General features: G+C 40.1%; 1 protein-coding gene across 3 annotated transcripts in view; it reads right to left on the reverse strand.

Moving 5' to 3' along the window:
- The window catches only part of GABRB1 (gamma-aminobutyric acid type A receptor subunit beta1), a 1,685,242-nt gene that overhangs the window by 669,363 nt on the left and 995,777 nt on the right, over nt 1-20,102 (reverse strand). The window lies entirely within an intron of this gene.

Raw genomic sequence — 20,102 nt, forward strand, 5'->3', positions numbered from 1 at the left:
GTTGCCCTTACAGATTTTCTACTGAGAACAAAGCCCGCAGTCCCTGCAACAGCCAACCAGCATCATCAGATGTGTTGCAAAGAGAACAATGGGTTCTATTCACAGACTGCATTTTATACATCATTTGGGAGTACTACAATAGTACTATTATGGGAAAGTCCTTACACATAAACGTTTACTACTTAGTAGTAGGAGGGACAGGGTTGGTGGAAAAAGGGGCAAACTTACTACTAAATGGTAGGGGTTTATGGAGGATTAAGAAGGGGTTTAGGAGGTGTTAGGGAGAGGATTGGAGAGGGACACATACCCACCCACGAAAGTGGATGCCCATTCCTATTCCCAAACTGCACTTATAAGGCTACTACAGCTAAAAATGGACCCAAAAAGGAAGTAAAAGTCTCCAGGTCCTTGTTGTGTAAACGTTCACTATAATTATGATAGGGAACCATCCCATGGCAGAGATCTCCAAATGGAAATGCATAGGGAAAATTTGGAAAGTTGATTAAAATATATATGTTACACACTATAATAAATTAGTACACATGTTTATATTAAATGTTAATGTAAATTAAACTTATATATTTATTTTAAATATAAAACAAAATTAAGACTATTAAAAAATAATTTAAATGTATTAAATGCAATAATTTTCTGTCGTTTAAGTTAAAAAATACTGTTGAATTCTTGTGGTTTTTAGTTTTTGAAATTGTGACTATAAAATGTCTTAAGTTTAGTTTTTCAAAAGAAAGGTTAGGATTACATCACACATCACAGGTGGAAAGTGTCCTAGTCAATCATCTGTGGTGATCAGGGAATGTAAAACGGGAGGTAAACATGGTGTGAAAGATAGCAGGGGACAAGATCCACCTGCTTGATCTGACGACTGTCTCAGGTTGGAAATGGATACATGACAAAATGCCAAGCTAGATTATTGCTCATGGGAAAGAGGCAGTTCATACCATGATTTTCAGCTGGAGACACAGCATCCAGCTTTGAAACAGAAGATGGTGCTTGTGGTGGTAGACACTACCACAAGAACAGAAGGAACAGGGGAGCACTGGACCACACTCTTCACAATAACCCCCAGGTGCTCGAGGTAAAGGAGAAATTTCACTGGGGGTACTAGGGTGGAGTATGGCCAAGTGCCAGACTTGACAATTTTAAGAAATATGGACTCAGATCAAACCAAAATGTTTAGGTAAACATCTAACAGGATTTACCATGTGTTTGTTTCTTGCTGAAATGGCTTATATTGTTTGTGGTTAGTATATCTTTACATAGGGTGAGCACAACTGCTGTCAGGGTAGGAGATGATGGAGAGAATGAAAAGGAAAATGGTTGGAGAGGTAGGATTGAGAGTAGTCCAGAATGGAAAATGAGTATAACTGCAGTCCCATAGTATAGACTGAGTAGGGTCTAGAGATATTGTGTGCAAGATAGTTGAAGAATACCAGGACCCGGAGCACAAACCCTTGGAGAATGAGCTTGCAAAAGAAAGAGACCCCATTATCTAGCTGTCTCAGCCCCTTAATGAGTCCCTCCGGGTGTAGACTGAAGATTCGTCAAGCTCAAAGAGACCCCTCCACAAGATCATTTAGATGAATTAGAACCCCTTCCATGAAATGAGCTGTGGGCACAAGGCCTACAGACTCTTTACTCTTTTCTTGAGTGTGGGTGGAGAATATGAAAATCGTGATGGAACATGGACAACTTAAACATAGCAGCCCACACCAACGTTTGCCCATACTGTGTACCAAGAATATGGAAAAACACGTGCAAATACTTAAAAGAGGAGGCAAGGCTCACTAATGAGGATGAGAAGAGGTCCCTTCTAGAGTATGGTAACTTTGATATAGAGAGATTAACTAACTTGCAGAAGAGGCTGAAAGTCCCCAAACATAACACAGACGCCGAACAGTAGACACTTGTCACTCAGTGGAATGAGGAAATGCACAACAGTATGAAACATACTCAGGAGATGTTAGAATGCCAAATTAGCCACATTAGGGACAGGGTCAGGACTTGCGCTCTGAATGCTCTGCCTCCTCCCTGCCTATTACCCCAAATCACAGAACTGCAAGAGAAAAAGGAAAGTGAGGATACAAGAAAGAAGGATTTCACAAAAATATTCAAAATGCCAGCCAATGGTGCTGTGGGTGCAGACAGAGTAGTGCCTGCAGGACTGCTGGGGGATGGAGCACAAGGTGGTAACATGCAAGAAAGCCTTGTGAGGCAATAGGCTGACAGTAAAGTGATTAGATTGAATACCAAATCCGCTGCAGTGAATAGGTCTGAAGCATGCATGTGATCTGCCCTGGGGAGTAGGGAACAGTCAGAGCAAAGTCCTATGATAACCCTCGAATGCTTGAGACAAACTGCTGGACAGTTGTTGACGGCTTCCCCCATCTACCCATTCAAGTGATGCTGATAATGAGGACTTATCCTTGTGTACCCTTCTCCCTTTTTGGGACTACCCAGCAGGCAGTGGTATTGTTATAGTCCATGATTCTTTGCCCTTCTTTGACTTAATGTTCAGAAAGAAACAAGTCTCCAAATATCAGGAAAATCCTACTCAATTTTGGAAAGAACTGCAGTGTATATGATGGGTACATACCTAACTGGGCTGATGTGAATCAATTATTGTGACAGATAGTACCAAGTGAAGTGAAAGAATGACTTGTGGAGAAAGCGCAATGGCAGAGAGTGGACCCACAGAATGATGGGGAGTTGAATGTAGCAAAAGATGCGCTATTGGATGTGATTCCAGAGATATGTCGTGTGTATAGCACCCCATATGGAGAAGGCTTAGGGAGCTACTGGTGCTGCTTTTATGCAGGGATTGTTACCAAATGTTAAGAATCAGTTGACCACTTCATGTATTGGATGGCAGAGGATGAATTTAGCAGAGTTATCAGAGTTAGTGAACCACTGTGTTGTATCACAAGAAAATAAGAGATAGAATGATTAATCAAAATGGATAGGAAGTAAGGAAGCATTGGTCCTTTATTTAATGATTTAAATAAACAATAATTCAAGCCAAGTGGCAACTGTAATTTAATTTAATTCAAGTTATGACTTGTTGACCTATCCATTAAATTGTACATAAAATTGAACTGACCATATGGGTTTATGTTACATAATATCGACATTGATCACTTTTATCAGATGTGTGTGTCTCACTTAAGAGAGCACCAAGCACTAATGTCACTAGCACCCACTTTGACCTTTATTATTTTATTGTATATTTTTAATTAATTGCCACATGAGTTGAGTTATTGTTTGGGAGTATTGCTTTCTATTACTTTCTTACAGGCCTCAGGTCAATAGTGATTCTGGGGTTTTCCTTGTATGCTTGTAACAAATCAAAATTAATGTCACTGACATTTCAAAACATGCAGGGAGTGATGAAAGGAGGGAGGCAAGAAAAGGCCGAGGATGGCAGGGAAGTGGAACAATTGGAGAAGCAAATGGAAGGGGCATGGGAAAGGTAACTTTCTGGAACCTACATTTCCCATATATGTAATAAAATTCCAAGTTTACCATGAAATTGGATTTTTATAAAATATAAAAAAGTATTTGAGTGGAGTCTAGTTGGTGTAGGTCAAAAGTTATAGATTAAAGTGTATAATCTATATATTGACTTCTCCTATGTGCCAGCTGCTGCTTGAGCAGTGGAAATGTAGTTTGGGGTATTTCCACTGGTGCAGCATGCCATTTCATTTCTAATGTCACACATGGTCTGCTCTTAAATACTACACACTATGCATTTGGGCAAGAAAGCTCTCTTAAGGGTCATATATTAATATTCAAAATCAGGTTTTCCTACCTTATCAAAAGGTTGGTGTAGAAGAGTTCAAGCTGCTGCTCTCCGTCCACACCGGCTATATCTGAAGACAGTTTTCACTGTCACTGCGGAGACTGACACAATAGGTGCTGTAGTTCAAAAGTGTCATTTAACTTTCCTTGCTGTTGAATCACTTCTGCATGTATGCAATTGCCTTATGGGAACGTTAAATGTGCCAATCAGATTTTAAGTCAATGTTGACATGTTTCAGGAGTCAGAGCACATGCATTTGGCACTGGATAGTAGTGTCCCAGTAGTAGAGTTCACAAATACCAGCAGATGTGTCCCAATAAAAATTAAAAACTAGGGCTTACCACCAAAAAAGTGGTAATTTTTGCAACAAATGCCTGTTTGCTTAGCCCCACAAAACTGCTGAGCAGGGCTATCCTCTGTAAGTTGCATTGTATGTGTTTTGTATCCCATATAGGGTGCTCTTGAATATACCTCAGAAACGAGAGAGTAAGTGTTTGCTTCCTCTGCACGAGAAAGCTTGAGCTGCTCAGAGGAAGCAAAGCCTGTTGTAATGTCTCCTGATTTGACGGACTTACTTTTATAGCTGCCATCCACATTGTGATCTACGGATGCCAATGATGTAAGATTCATCTCCTTAATGGAACCTGTACAGGTGAAAGTCGATCAACATTAAAAAGTTCCCCAGAATACCTTCTTTTAACCTTATAGCCACCTTATAAGCTAATAGCTTCCACTGAAGATAGAATGTTCTAAATTAAAAAGGGAGAACATTGGAATGTTGGTGTAGAAGGCTTATATCAGTCAATGTTAGCCCTGAGCTACTTCATTGTCTTTAAATGAGTCCCTAACATTCTAATGTTCTAATATCCAGTAAAAACCTAAGGTAGATGAAGGCATCAGCCCTGTAATAGCTGATTTGATTAAGCAAGGGTTTCTGGTACCTATTGTTAGTAGATGCAACACCCCAATTCTGCCTATATGAAAAGTGGGGAGAAACAATGTTCACAGTTTTGTCTAAGATCCTAGGGCTATAAAAAATGTAGTAATCCCAAGCAATCCTACAACCATCCTTTTCTTTCCTGCATCTCTAAAAATGCCTAAGGCTCACTGTGCTTCATAGTTGTACCATTTTCTTTTGAATACCCATATATGAGGAGGTAATATCTATTCTTATTCACATTTAGAAGGGTCCCAACTTCCATGGACTTGTCTCCCACAGGGATTTACACATTTCCTGTCAGTTGTCTCACAAGCCCTAAAGAAGTATTTGGATGTGCTGTTTTCCCCTGGGGTCTACTCTATCTAATATGCTGGTGATTTACTGTTGCCATCGTTTACACTGCATCAATGCAAGGAAGACTCAGTCTATCTCCTGATTGAATTGGCTAAGAAGGAGCATATGTTATCATGGGGAAAATGCAGTTTTCACCTCCCTTAAATGTGATATGTTGCCCGTGAGAGTCCTTCTTGCAAGCACCATCTGTCCTTCGAAAGAGTTGAAGCTATCTGTAATTTGCATCACCCTATATTTCTCAGATATATACTTTTTGGGAATGATGGGGTATTGCCCACAATGCATTTTGGAGTATGCTGAAATGGCTTAGTCTTTACAAGAATGTTTCTGAAAAAACATTTCTGAACCCTTGCATAGATCTAGGTAAATGGCATACGCATTTGTGGAAACTAAGCAAGCATTGACCTCTGCACTGCCTTAGGCTCCCTGATTGTGCTGAACCTTTTTCCCAGTACTGTTATGAACTAAATGGATTCGCACTGGAGGTGATGGTAAAAAACTACATGGAACAGAAAAAACCCATCACCTATAACTCCTCCACTTTGAAACCAGTCATGGCTGCACTCCACCTTGTTTATGGTCTGTTGCAGCTGCTGTAATTCTTTTTGAAGCCTCTGAAAATATTGTGTGAAGTTCTTCAATAACTGTCACTGCGCACCATTCTGAGGCTGCACTCCACAACACTGTAAATACTCAGCATCTCTCTATAACACAAATACCCTAATATGAAACACTATTGTTAACGACCTCATATTACTCGGATCCACTTCCCTGCTCTGAGCCCTGTTTCTTTGATGCCTACCAGTGAGGATGGAGATGCACATGATTGTGTTTTAACCACTGCCCAGGTTGTGAAGCTGATTTAACTATTATGCCCCTCAATGAATGGATCTTGTCTTTGAAATCATGAAGGTACTCTAGTTGCTGGCTATACTGTTTGCACTTTATTTCAAGCTGTGAAAAGCTGTCATCTACTAGCAGTGAAATCAGCCCATGTTGCATAACTCATAGCTTTTACCAGGGATTGCATCTTGTCCAAGGAAAATACTGTTTGTGTATGCACAGACTGAAAGTACTCTTGGCTTTGGGTTACACTATTATTGCCACAATGTTTCTTGACCTTGGCAGGTACCCCCCAAAAAAAGACAATAAATTCTGAATCTTTTAAATGCCTTGTAATTGCTAGAAATGGTGGCAGTGATAAAGTGGGATGCTCACCAGCGATGATTGAGAGGTAAGTGCCTAGTCATTTAAGCTGCTAATAATGCTGCTTGGTTTAAAATTGCTCATGATGCTATGTATATTGTGAAAGCTCATTTATTTGCTTCCCTGATGTTAAAATATTTGTCTCAATTACAGGAGCAAGCCTCATAAGATAAAAAACAATCCTGGATCAAGCACCAATGTAAAAGACACGCTGAGGGGAGGTGGAGAAACAACAATGGGCATGTGGTTGCAATGAAATTACTAACTCTCCAGCCTCAACAGGTTGTATCATGGGCAGCCCATGTTGGTGGAGCACTCTGATACATGCCACTCCAACTGATTAGTTTGTACTCTTCTTTTCTTCTATAGCCCAAATGTGTTGGGAATTTTTATGCCACGTGCAAGTCATGCAATACTGGAAGAGATGTTAAGGCCATCCCTGCTGCCCACCCTCCCCCTCTGGGCCCCTTTACTCACATCCAGATTGACTTTATTCAACTACTTAAATGTGTGAACTACCCCATGTCCTCATCGTGTTGTGTATGTTTTTGGAATGGGTGGATGCATACCCCTCTGCCTGTGCAGATGCCACTACTGTAGCCAAGTGGTAACTCAGATAGTTTGGGGCAAATTTATACTTTTTGGTGCAAAACTGCACTAATGCAGTTTTGCATCAAAGTGTTTTGCACTGGCTTGCACCATTCTTGAGCTGATACCCACTTGAAGATGCTGATTGGAAATAAATTACTTTAGATTATCTTTTAGTGACAAAAGGGGAGAGGTCTGCGTAGAAAGTTTAGAAGGAATAGTAAATTCCACCACTATAGCTTTTGGATTAGTATGAAAACAGATGGATACCCATACCAAGATACTGATTTGAAATAGAACAGCTTTACATTATCTGTTAGTGGGTCTTCACAATTGTACATTACATTAAGGAGAGTACAAAGAAATTACCCAAGATAGAAAGTGGAACTCACTTGGGCCTCAACAGCATCTGGGCATATTTGGGGGTAGTTTTTTTGGCTCTTTGGGATTGAAGATATTTTAATCTATTATTGACTTTATCCTGATTGGTTTCTATATTGTTATTAGATTAATCTTGTGCATCATCCACCACACCCCAAAACTTCCAACACAGTAGCTGAAGTGAGTGGAAAACTAGTTTTGAAAATTTTATGAAGATTCATCAAACAGCGCCAAAGTAATTAGCAAAACATAGGATGCTTCATCTATGGGAAACGTTTGTCCTAACTATGCTATATATTTTGCACTGAATAAACTGAAGAATTAAGAATTAATTCCTAACAGAGTGCCTTGCCATATATTTTTGTTTAACAATATATATATATATTGCCATGACATGAAACCCTGTTGAGCACATAATAAAATAAAATAAAATGGTGAAATGAACCAGAGTGTGCTGTCGTCATCTATGACCTCTATGTGGCTTGTAAAAAGTTACTGTGCCACGGATGAGAGTTTTTGGTGATTTAAACTAATATGTATATTTATATATGTTGGAAAATGGGTTATTGGTAAGGGCAGGTAAGTACCTACACTTAGCAATAGGCCACCAACCTCCACTTAGGTCCAGTTAGGTCTCAGTAAATTAAACCCAGCTCAACCCTTGGTAGCTTGGCAACGAGCGACAAGGCTTAACTTAGGAGACAGAGTGTAAAGCATTCAAATATCACAAAACAGTAATTAAATAAAACACAGGAAACAGTTTAAGAATCCAAAATCAATTTATAAAAATATATTATATTTATATCTTTAAAATGACACAAAAACGAATAAAATCGGATAAGGGAAATCGGAGATATTAATTTTTAAAGAATTATTGTTTTCTAACGCCTAGAAACAAAAAGCGCCAACCTGGCTGCACCTCGACTGAGGCAAAGTCAAAGTTTAAGGCCGACCGCGATGGAGCCTGGCTCGGCTACAGCCCGCGGGAGGCCTCGGTCAAAAGTTTACCTTAGGACTTAGTCGTTTTTCTGAAGATTTTCTTCAGCTGGACGAACCTGCCAGTCCAATCCGACCTCCTGGAACTCTTCCTCGGATGCGCATCGCGGGAGCCCTCGGTGGAGATTTTTACCTTCATACTTAGTCGCTTTTTTTGAGGTGAAAATCCTTCGACCGGGGCAAACCTGGATCTTGATCTGACGCCCTTGGAGCCCTCCTCGGATACGCTGGCTGGGAGGTCCCGGTCAACTTCCTATGTTCAGACGTAGTCTCTTTTTTGGAGATTTTCTTCACTGGGATGAACCTGTAAGTCAGGCCGGGTCGCGGTTGAGGCAAGCCGGCTAGAGTTGCCGCGGCGGGTCGGTCCCTCTATGGAGCTTTTTTCCAAAAGTTCTCCAAAGTTCTCCAAACTTCCGGATCTTCTTTCAGATGTTTCTTTAAGGTTCTTTTGGGGTCCACAGCTCACCCCATTGTTCCAGAAGCTCTGAGATGCTCCTTGGGGGTGTGGACTACAACTCCTAGAATGCACCTGGCGCAAACTACTTTTTGGCCACTGGACAGTGGTCAGCTGGTTGGTTTCTTCTTTAGGAGTTGGTGCAGGGGACTCTGGTTAGCAAGTTTTCACCTGTAGCAAACAAGGAGTCCCTCCTTGAACCAGTTGAAGCCAGGCAAAGTCCTTCTTGTGGTGAAGCCCAAGTGTGAAGCTGGTGCAGTCCTTCAGAGTGCACGGTCCAGCTGCAGGGCAGGGGTCCAGCAGGGCAGTCCTTCTTCTCTTGTAGCTCTTCTTTGTTGGAATCTGATGGGGATCTGAGGTATGGGTGCAGGTCTGCCAGTTTTATCCTTGCTCCTGGGTGAAAAACAGGGGGGTCCTAGTTCTCCAATCAGGGGCAGGGGCCTTCCCCTGTGGTGACCACTTCCTGGGAGGTGTGGCAAAAATCAGTCCCAAGGAGCAACATTCCTCTAAAATCCATCATGGCTGAAAGTGATTTTTGGCGGTTACATCTGGCTGAGCCCACCCACTGGTGTGGCAAAAATCCTAAACACACCCCTCTCCTGCCCTCTCCTAATCTAATCAAGGGGGCACCTAATTGTCTGGGTTTGCAGGATGTGGGGGTGTTGCTGGGTTACTCCAAATGTCCTCCTCTGCCTTTGAAGACCAGTTTGGCAACCCTCCCCCTTCCTGCCTCACCATCGGCTGAAGGGAGATCTTCTCCCACAGGCACATCTCTTTGTGTGGAGCCAGGCCACTTCACATCTCATCAAGGCAGCCTGGCCAGGCTGCCAGAGGCTGGCCAATCAGAGCACAGCAGCAGAAACACTGCAGGGCTGAAGTTGGCAACTTTTCAGGTAAAGTTTAAAACTCTTTACCTGAACAAGTTATATTAAATCCAACAACTGGAAGTTGTGGGATTTATTATAACAATTAATTTGATACCAAACGTCTGGTATATGTTACTTAAGGGGAATTAAAATAAAGTCTCCCCATTGTAGCCTATGGAGGACATTCACTACAATGAGGGAAAAACGAATTTGGCTGTTTTACCTCACCAGGGCTTATAAAACTATTTTTAGAAGGTCCCTGCTTATACAGGGAGTGCAGAATTATTAGGCAAGTTGTATTTTTGAGGATTAATTTTATTATTGAACAACAACCATGTTCTCAATGAACCCAAAAAACTCATTAATATCCAAGCGAAATATTTTTGGAAGTCGTTTTTAGTTTGTTTTTAGTTTTAGCTATGTTAGGGGGATATCTGTGTGTGCAGGTGACTATTACTGTGCATAATTATTAGGCAACTTAACAAAAAACAAATATATACCCATTTCAATTATTTATTATCACCAGTGAAACCAATATAACATCTCAACATTCACAAATATACATTTCTGACATTCAAAAACAAAACAAAAACAAATCAGTGACCAATATAGCCACCTTTCTTTGCAAGGACACTCAAAAGCCTGCCATCCATGGATTCTGTCAGTGTTTTGATCTGTTCACCATCAACATTGCGTGCAGCAGCAACCACAGCCTCCCAGACACTGTTCAGAGAGGTGTACTGTTTTCCCTCCTTGTAAATCTCACATTTGATGATGGACCACAGGTTCTCAATGGGGTTCAGATCAGGTGAACAAGGAGGCCATGTCATTAGATTTCCTTCTTTTATACCCTTTCTTGCCAGCCACGCTGTGGAGTACTTGGACACGTGTGATGGAGCATTGTCCTGCATGAAAATCATGTTTTTCTTGAAGGATGCAGACTTCTTCCTGTACCACTGCTTGAAGAAGGTGTCTTCCAGGAACTGGCAGTAGGACTGGGAGTTGAGCTTGACTCCATCCTCAACCCGAAAAGGCCCCACAAGCTCATCTTTGATGATACCAGCCCAAACCAGTACTCCACCTCCACCTTGCTGGCGTCTGAGTGGGACTGGAGCTCTCTGCCCTTTACCAATCCAGCCACGGGCCCATCCATCTGGCCCATCAAGACTCACTCTCATTTCATCAGTCCATAAAACCTTAGAAAAATCAGTCTTGAGATATTTCTTGGCCCAGTCTTGACGTTTCAGCTTGTGTGTCTTGTTCAGTGGTGGTCGTCTTTCAGCCTTTCTTACCTTGGCCATGTCTCTGAGTATTGCACACCTTGTGCTTTTGGGCACTCCAGTGATGTTGCAGCTCTGAAATATGGCCAAACTGGTGGCAAGTGGCATAGTGGCAGCTGCACGCTTGACTTTTCTCAGTTCATGGGCAGTTATTTTGCGCCTTGGTTTTTCCACACGCTTCTTGCGACCCTGTTGACTATTTTGAATGAAACGCTTGATTGTTCGATGATCACGCTTCAGAAGCTTTGCAATTTTAAGAGTGCTGCATCCCTCTGCAAGATATCTCACTATTTTTGACTTTTCTGAGCCTGTCAAGTCCTTCTTTTGACCCATTTTGCCAAAGGAAAGGAAGTTGCCTAATAATTATGCACACCTGATATAGGGTGTTGATGTCATTAGACCACACCCCTTCTCATTACAGAGATGCACATCACCTAATATGCTTAATTGGTAGTAGGCTTTCGAGCCTATACAGCTTGGAGTAAGACAACATGCATAAAGAGGATGATGTGGTCAAAATACTCATTTGCCTAATAATTCTGCACTCCCTGTAGTTACATGGCACCCAGACCTGGGGGCACATAGGGCACACCTTAGGGGTGACATATGTAAAAATACGGTAGTTTAAGACTTTGGAACTACTTTTAATTCCAAAGTCAAATTTGCATGTAACTTTAATTTAAAAGCAGCCAGCAAGGCAGGCCTGCCTTTAAAATGACACAGGGCACCTCAGCAGTGTACCTATGGGGGCACTACCTATGCTGGGGTCCCTAAACCTCCATGCCCTACCATGTACTAGGGACTTATAGGTAGGTTAACTTTGCCAATTATAATTAGCCTAATTTGCATATCCACCTTACACAGAGCACTGGCCCTGGGACTGGTAAGTAGTACCCAGGGCACAGCCAAGAGTCAGTAGGGGTGACCAGGGCAAATGGTCCCCCAAATGGCAACATTCCAGACTGCTTGCTCTTTGCTCTTTCTCCTGGTGCAGAAGTAGGAGTTAACGACCAAACTGTAATAAATCATTCAACAAAAAATAGACATCGCACTCCAGGAGGTCCATTGATCAGCTTGTTTATTTGAAAAAAGTGTGTGCCTCCACCACCCGACGCGTTTCGATAAACAAAGTTCTTGATCACCTGTGATTTTTGTTGAGTGAGATATTTTTATATATATATATATATATATATATATATATATATTCCAACTCACATATATATTCCAACTCACACCGATGCCCACTAATCGTATTTTATAGAGAAGTGAAACCTCGTACCACGCCCACATAACCAAGCTTGCCTCATTTATTATGACAAATAGCAGAAAGAACATTGACGTGTTTCGGAGCAAAGCTCCTTGCTCACGAGTGCAGTTTGTCAAAACATTTCGAAAATCAATTCATATCCTATATTGTCATCCATGACCAAACCCATTACATAAACATAAAAGAAGGACTAAAACAACACATAAGACTTCTTTATTGAAAGTCTTATGATTTAGCGTGTAAGCAATATTTGACAAGTATTAACAAGGAAATTATTCAAATTGCAGCTTTAAGACAAAACAGAAGGATTGAAGTAGCATAAAAATTGTTTGTTGCCTCTAATAATAAATATTCATCAGGTATTGGCAATGAAGGTCAGGCAACAAAACAATTATGGGACAATTTGTGGAAAATCTCAAAACGTGAAAAAGCTAAATGGTGGGAGGCAAACCACGTTGCAAAAATATATAGAGTGAAATCGGATTCCTAGGGGGCTAAGGATTTTTACTTTACCCAATAAGGCTAATCCTGATCCTCATATGATTGAGGAATGGATGTTGAATAATCATAATTGTTCAATGGGGATGCTTAAGATACTAATCAAGTACGCTCAGCAAGAAGTTGATAAATTGGCAGTACAAATTGATCAAATTGCTGAAACCTTGAGAGAAAAATGTACTGCAGAGGAGTTTGAAAAAGAGACAGCAAGATTAAATGAACGTTTAAATAAATTGGAAGAAAAAATGATGGCCAAGAAACAACGTAAATTCCAAAGAGATGAAGTAGATTATGAGATGGGTCGAATTTTAACCTTTGGGCGAAGATTTGACCATTTAAGAAACAGCAGTTGCATACAAGAAGCCAATCAATCCACTATCAAACAACAGACTGTAACAGCCCAAGTTCCAGCATTAAGTGGTACAATTGAAAAACAACTAGAAGCCAGTGGGACTGACACAGGTGAAAGCGATGTGTCTAATCAATCTGATGTGTCATCAGTAAAGTCCAACATTTTAAAGGAGTTCAACCTTATGGCGCAAGGAAGAATGAATATTCAGAAAGGAGGAGGAACGCAAGATTTCAGAGGTCGAGGAAGAGGAGAAAGAGGAGGCAGAAAGAGCAAAAAAGATAGAAGAAAATTATACGAGAACGAGAGTTACGTGGGAATTCGCACAAGGGCGCAGAATGCCTCCAATCAGAAAACAAATTGACAGTCGTTAATTTATCAAATGTTATTTTGACAAAAAAACAAAAAGAAGTACTGTCCTTAGGTTTGTCTTTTTGTCCAACAGCCTTGTTTGATTACACGCAGACTAGAATTTATTTATTTCATTTTATAAGAAAACTGAAACTCAAATTTTGGCATGCCACCAAGTCCCGTAGGGAATTGAGTAATTTGAGCTTGGCTCCATCCAATTTATTGATTAGTGATTTAGCTGTTCTACAGACAATGGGAGAGCTTGTAGGTAATGTGGGTTGGCTAGAAGATCCTATCAAAAATCATGAAAGTGAGGGCTTCAGAACAGATTTCAAATGTAAAACGACTGCTAATTTCAGGCCTAAATTGATATTTTGTCCTCAGATAGTGCAAGGGTCTATTGACACTTTTGAGGACTGTATGATACAGGAATTTCGGAGAATAGATAAAAAGAAGCAAGTAAGTCATAAGAACTTGAAGAAAGAGCAAATACAAGCTATTAATGAATTAAGGAGTATGCATAATGTTGTTATTAAACAATCTGATAAAGGTGGCAATGTGGTGATCTGGCCCCTAGATAAATATTTACAGGAGGGTTTAAGACAACTCAAGAACACCACTCAATATGAAGTAACAACTCAACAAAATTATGTGCAAGCGTATACTGAGTATTTAGAGAAATTAAATACTTGGAAAGATTTATCATTAATCATAAATGAAGAATATCTTTTTCTTAAATGTGACTTTCCTAAATTACCAGCTATGTACTTATTGTCTAAATTACACAAAGACCCTATTAATCCAACAGGGAGACCAATAGTCTCATCTAGAGATAGTGCTCTAGAAAATAAATATGTAGATTACTTCTTGCAGCCATTTGTACAATCTTTACCATCTTACATTAGAGACACAAGCGACGTCTTGAACAGGTTTGGAGGTATAACATGGGATAGTCAATACTTATTAGTGAGCTTGGATGTTGAAAGACTTTACACCTCTATTCCACATGAACTTGCGGTTCAAGCTAGCCATCATTTTCTGAGAGCTAGATCGTTATCTTCAACACACTGAGATGTTACTTAGCATGATGAACACGTTTGACTAACAATTTTTTCATTTTTTATAATAAGAGCTATAGACAGACCCAAGGGACAGTGATGGGAACCTGTTTCGCTCCCAGCTATGCGGGATTGTACCTGGGCTGGTGGGAGGATCAGGTGGTTCATAATATTGACCAATTTGATGAACATATTGTCCATTGGTGAAGGTTCATTGATGATATATTTTGTATCTGGAATGGAAGTGTGGCACAAGTGGAAGCATTTATAAAGGAATTGAATGACAACCAATTGAATTTAAGATTCACAGCACATATACATACCACTCAAATAGAATTTTTAGATCTTAAATTAGAGGTGTGAGGTGTTAATCTTGTCAGTGTCTTGTTTCGCAAAAAAACAGCTGGCAACAGTCTTTTGCATGCTAAAAGTTGCCATCCAAAAAAGCTTATTGAGAGTATACCTTATGGGGAGTTACTTAGAGGCAGAAGAAACTGCAGTGAGGAGACGGATTTCCATCAAGAAATGGAGAGGTTTTTAGAGAGAGGTTATTCAACAAAAGATTATTGAAAGTGCTTGTAGGAAGGTTTCATCAATCAATCGAGATGAAGCATTAATTTCACAGAAAAAACTGAATTCTGATACTCAAATGTCTGTGGTATGTGTAAAGCTTGTAAATTTAGTACGAGTTGCCGAGAAATAGTATTCTCCAAAGAAATTAAACCATTTTTAATAAGAAAACATCTTACCTGTAACACGGAATTTGTGGTGTATGCATTGCAATGTCCTTGTGATACATTTTACATAGGTAGTACAATACACAAGGCAAAAAAACGAATCCTGGAACATTTTAGAGCGGTTAAGAATGAAGATAAGCAGTATCCAGTTGCAAGACACTTTGCAAGAGTCATCATGGCAAAAATACAGATTTGTTAAAATATTGTGTTTTGGATAATGTTCCCTTATACATAAGAGGTCGCATCAGAGAAAAAGAACTGCGAAGGCTTGAATCTAAATTAATCATTAAATACAAGACCCTTCATCCCAAGGGATTGAACATGGATGAAGAACTTTCAGCTCATCTAGGCTAATACAATAGTATAGGTATGATTAATGAGCATGGAGAGAGTTTGTGATTATCCACATAGGGCATATTATTAATTTTGTTTTTATGATTTTAAAGGTGACTAGTACTGGGTTATTTGATAATAGTTGTGTTATATAGTATATATTATACATTCTTGTTTATGTGTTGCAGGAAATTAAGTATTTGTGACAAACTGATGGAGGCAGAAGACCTATTATATCTTGTCCCCGAAATTGAGTTGGGAATGCTCTCAAGAAATGTTATGATAAGTATTATCATTTATATAAAACATATCTCTTTTTTCTATTTTCATAATTGTGCAAATAATACCACCTAAGGCATGATTCTATAATGTATAGATTTTTTTTTGATAATATAATAAGGGGTAATGGTAAGGGGATCAATAGTAATGCTGTAAAATGAACATAGGTTATGTTTTGATTTGCTTGTGGTGAGGGATAGTAGTTTATGATTGAGAAACAGTCCATTTAAAAAATGGCCGCCATGTGTAATCGATAATACTGTGAATGTGTTGTTTTAGTCCTTCTTTTATGTTTATGTAATGGGTTTGGCAAAGGATGACAATATAGGATGTGAATTGATTTTCGAAATGTTTTGACAAACTGCACTCGTGAGCAAGTAGCTTTGCTCCGAAACGCGTCTTGTTTCTTTCTGCCATTTGTCACAATAAATGAGGCACACTTGGTTATGTGGCCGTGGTACGAGGTTTCACTTCTCTATAAAATACGATTAGTGGGCATCGGTGTGAGTTGGAATATTTGGGGCTAGCCACCCCTCCACGGACCGACCGCATTTAAGAGGCGGCGATACAGCGATTAAAATGTATTTGGAAATATATATATATATATGTGTATATATATATATATATATATATATATATATATATATATATATATATAAACACACACACTCTATTTTAGGTATTTTTAGTTTTTCAACTACAACCAACCATTTTCTAGCGAGAGCCCCGGTCAGCTGAAATGACAATTGTCTTTGATCTTTAAGCTTCTGGCATGTTGTTTTTTATTTTTAACACTAGGGATGAAAGGTAAAAAAAAAACAACTAGGCAGGCACAGCCACAGCAGCTATAACTGTGCAAGAGCACGTCACAACACAGCCCCATTGTTGAACTGAACAGAAATAGTGTGACTAAGTGAATTATTGTTATTTATCAATATGTTGTGCGGTGTTCTGTTAATTTCTCTCTACAAATATGGTCCTGTCCCTGTACTGTTGAAGGTCCTGTCGGGACGATGAGGGCAAACATGTCATTCTGCGTATTAGGTCAAAAGATATGGATTCAAAGAAGATACAAAGAGGAACAGACGTGGCTGTTTCTAAGTGAATCCCAATTTATGAGTCATAAATCGGACTAATATATTTTTCACCTCAAGGGAGTCAAAACTACAACTAGAAATATAGCACCTGGGTAAAGGATGAGTAACGTGTTTACGTTTGGAGCCTTATAGCAACTAGAGATAGCATAGCTAATGCTCGGATGTGTCATTAGGCCTGCGTAAACTCCCCAAAGATGTCTATCTCGTGTGCGCTGCGCAGTGAGACATTGTCAAAGGTTACCTTCCACTGTAGTAGTTCTTCAGCAATGTGTTTGTGTGTTGTCTCCAGTATTGCACACTGGACACAGTGCGAATAATGCACACATCCTTCACAAATGTTCAGCTTTATATATTGGCCTATAATTAGGGCCTCCTGGTAACTGTCGCAACTAAGTGCATGCTACGCACCGCGGCCACGGCGTCATCTCTGCAAGTAAGAAGGTGAAACAGGTTAGTATTCCCAAGAATCTCTGACTTCACTGAGGTTATTTTTAAAGACAAGCGAACAGAATGTTCCAAACTCTTCTGGTTGTCAAGGAAACCTTTCTGATGACCGAATAGGTTAACACAATTTTATTCTGTTGCTCGGCTTGACAAATACTAAGAGAAGAACCGATCACAGCTCTGAATTAATAATCACCTTGCATGTCTTTTTCAACAGATTGATTAGCACCGTCTTCTTGAATTTGTTTTTTGTTCTTTGACTGAGACATAAACAAATCAACAAATAGACTGACGTGGAGGGCAGAATCTTTTCGATTGTTATTGCATTACAGCGCACCACACCTCCAACAGAAAACGATAGATGCAGTCAATACAACAATCAACGTATTCGTTGGTGTCCAAAAACAGCCATTTGTTTCAGATAACACTTAACTTCACCATAATCCCCAGGACAGGAGGAACGTCTCATATCAAGAGACCCACCATTCACCTCCATCGAATTATTCTTTCTATGTGTATTGGTTTTGAAGCTACATTTGAACTACTAAACCAATAAAGCATCGCTGGCCATTGAACAAACATGGATATCAGAAAGGGCACCGAAGTTTTTTTTTAGGGGGGCATAATTTTAACGTCACCGGCCGTACTAGTGCAGGCAGCATAAAATTACGAACCCCATAGTGTTAGGCAGCACTGTGAGTCTGCACACCAGGCTTTACTTAAATCAGGGGGGTTTATATGGCAGGCGTCTGCCAGCGCAGGTGTATTAATAAAAACTATTAATGAGTATTGATGTATTCTGAATAAATAAGTTTGTGTAGAAAATGTTACAACAATAATGCACGCATTTGAAAATGTGAACACGAAGAATGGCCACCAATGTTAATGAAATGTACTAATTAATGAATTAATATTATGAAATGTTGAATATATGTTTGACTAATGTAGTAATATCTCATATAAAGGGTTATGTAGTATGCTTTAGTTTTATTAATTGTAGGCCTTAACTTAGGGAGTGCCCTGGCCTACTTGCCAGGCCTCATGTAAAAAGTGTATTTCTTAACGTTTAATAAAATGGCTGTCCTAGAGAGTTAAGCTATGATTCTATTGTATTGTTGAAATGTTCTCATAACTGAAGCTTTCTCATGAGAACCGACTGCTAGAAGATGATGTTCCTACCAATGTAACATTTTAGGTGTAATGTGTGTGAGACTGACTTTCCCAGGACAAGAACAATGAAGATACTGACTGGAGTGGAAGCTGCAACAATATTGTTACCTGACAAGCCAGATGATGAGGACATTGCAAGACAAACCAATCAGCCACATGTGCACGGAGAAATTTTAGAATTCATAGATTTGGGATTTTAGTTTTATTGGACAAAGTGTGAACATACGATTAACTGACCAATAGGGATTTGGGGGGTAGTTTTATTAGTTTTGACTTAACTGGATTGCACGGAGAGAAGACACTGCCATTGCCCATTTTCTTCCCGGCCAAAAGGTTATTATTTTCTAGTGTGTCTTGACAAGGGACGTTGTTAGACTTTTCATCCTTGGCGTGGTCTCCCTTAAATTTTTGCCTCTGTTTGCCAGGTTGTTGATGTGTGCTGGACTCTGATTTTGCTGTTTTTGTTACTCTGGGCACTTTACCACTGCTAACCAGTGCTAAAGTACAAGTGCTCCTTTACAAAATGTGTATGTAATTGGCTTATCCATGATTGGCATATTTGATTTATTAGTAAGTCCCTAGTACAGTGCACTAGAGGTGCCAGGGCCTGTCAATCAAATGCTACTAGTGGGCCTGCAGTACTGGTTGTGCCACCCACCTAAGTAGCTCTGTAATCATGTCTCAGACCTGCCACTGCAGTGTCTGTGGGTGCAGTTTTAACTGTAAATTCGACTTGGCAAGTGTACCCACTTGCCAGGCCTAAACCATCCCTTTTCTTCCATGTCAGACACCCCTAAGGTAGGCCCTGGGTAGCCCCAAGGGCAGGGTGTAGTGTATGGTTAAGGTAGGACATATAATAATGTGTTTTATATGTCCTGACAGTGAAATATTGCTAAATTTGTTTTTCACTTTTGCAAGGCCTGTCCCTTTCATAGGTTAACATGGGGGCTACCTTTAAATCTGATTAAAGTGTAGATTCCCTTTGGGAGCGGATGGACATGTAGAGTCTGGGGTCTCTGAGCTCACAATTTAAAAATATATCTTTAGGTAAATTGATTTTAAGATTGTGTGTTTGAAAATGCCACTTTTAGAAAGTGAGCATTTTCTTGCTTATACCATTTCTGTGACTCGGCCTGTTTGTGGATTCCCTGTCTGGGTCAGTGTGATAGCTGGGCTTGTTGCACCTCACACTAGACAGTGACACAAAGGGAGCTGGGGGGTAGTCTGCATTTCCTGATGAGCCATCTGTGCTAGAAGGGAGGGGAGGAGTGGTCACTCACACCTGAAAGGGCTGTGCCTGCCCTCACACAATGTAGTCTCCAACCGCCTGGTGAGTGTCTGGGTCCTGGCCTGGTCAAGGCAGGATTTCACATTCAAGAGAGACTTTACTATGAAGTAGGCCTACTTCAAAGGAGAAAATGGGTATAAGAAGGGCACCCAAACCAAAGACTTTAGAACACTTCTGGAAACCAAGAGGAACCTCGGCCTGGAGAAGAGCTGAGGAAAAAGAGCTGCCCTGCCTGTGACTGTGTTTTGTGGAGCTATCCTGCAATTGCTGCTTCTGCCAGAGTAAGAGGGCAAAGACTGGACTTTGTGTGCCTTCCATCTTGTGAAGATCTCCAAGGGCTTGATTTAGA

This window comes from Pleurodeles waltl, chromosome 1_2, assembly GCF_031143425.1.
Source record: "Pleurodeles waltl isolate 20211129_DDA chromosome 1_2, aPleWal1.hap1.20221129, whole genome shotgun sequence".
NCBI lineage: Eukaryota > Metazoa > Chordata > Amphibia > Caudata > Salamandridae > Pleurodeles > Pleurodeles waltl.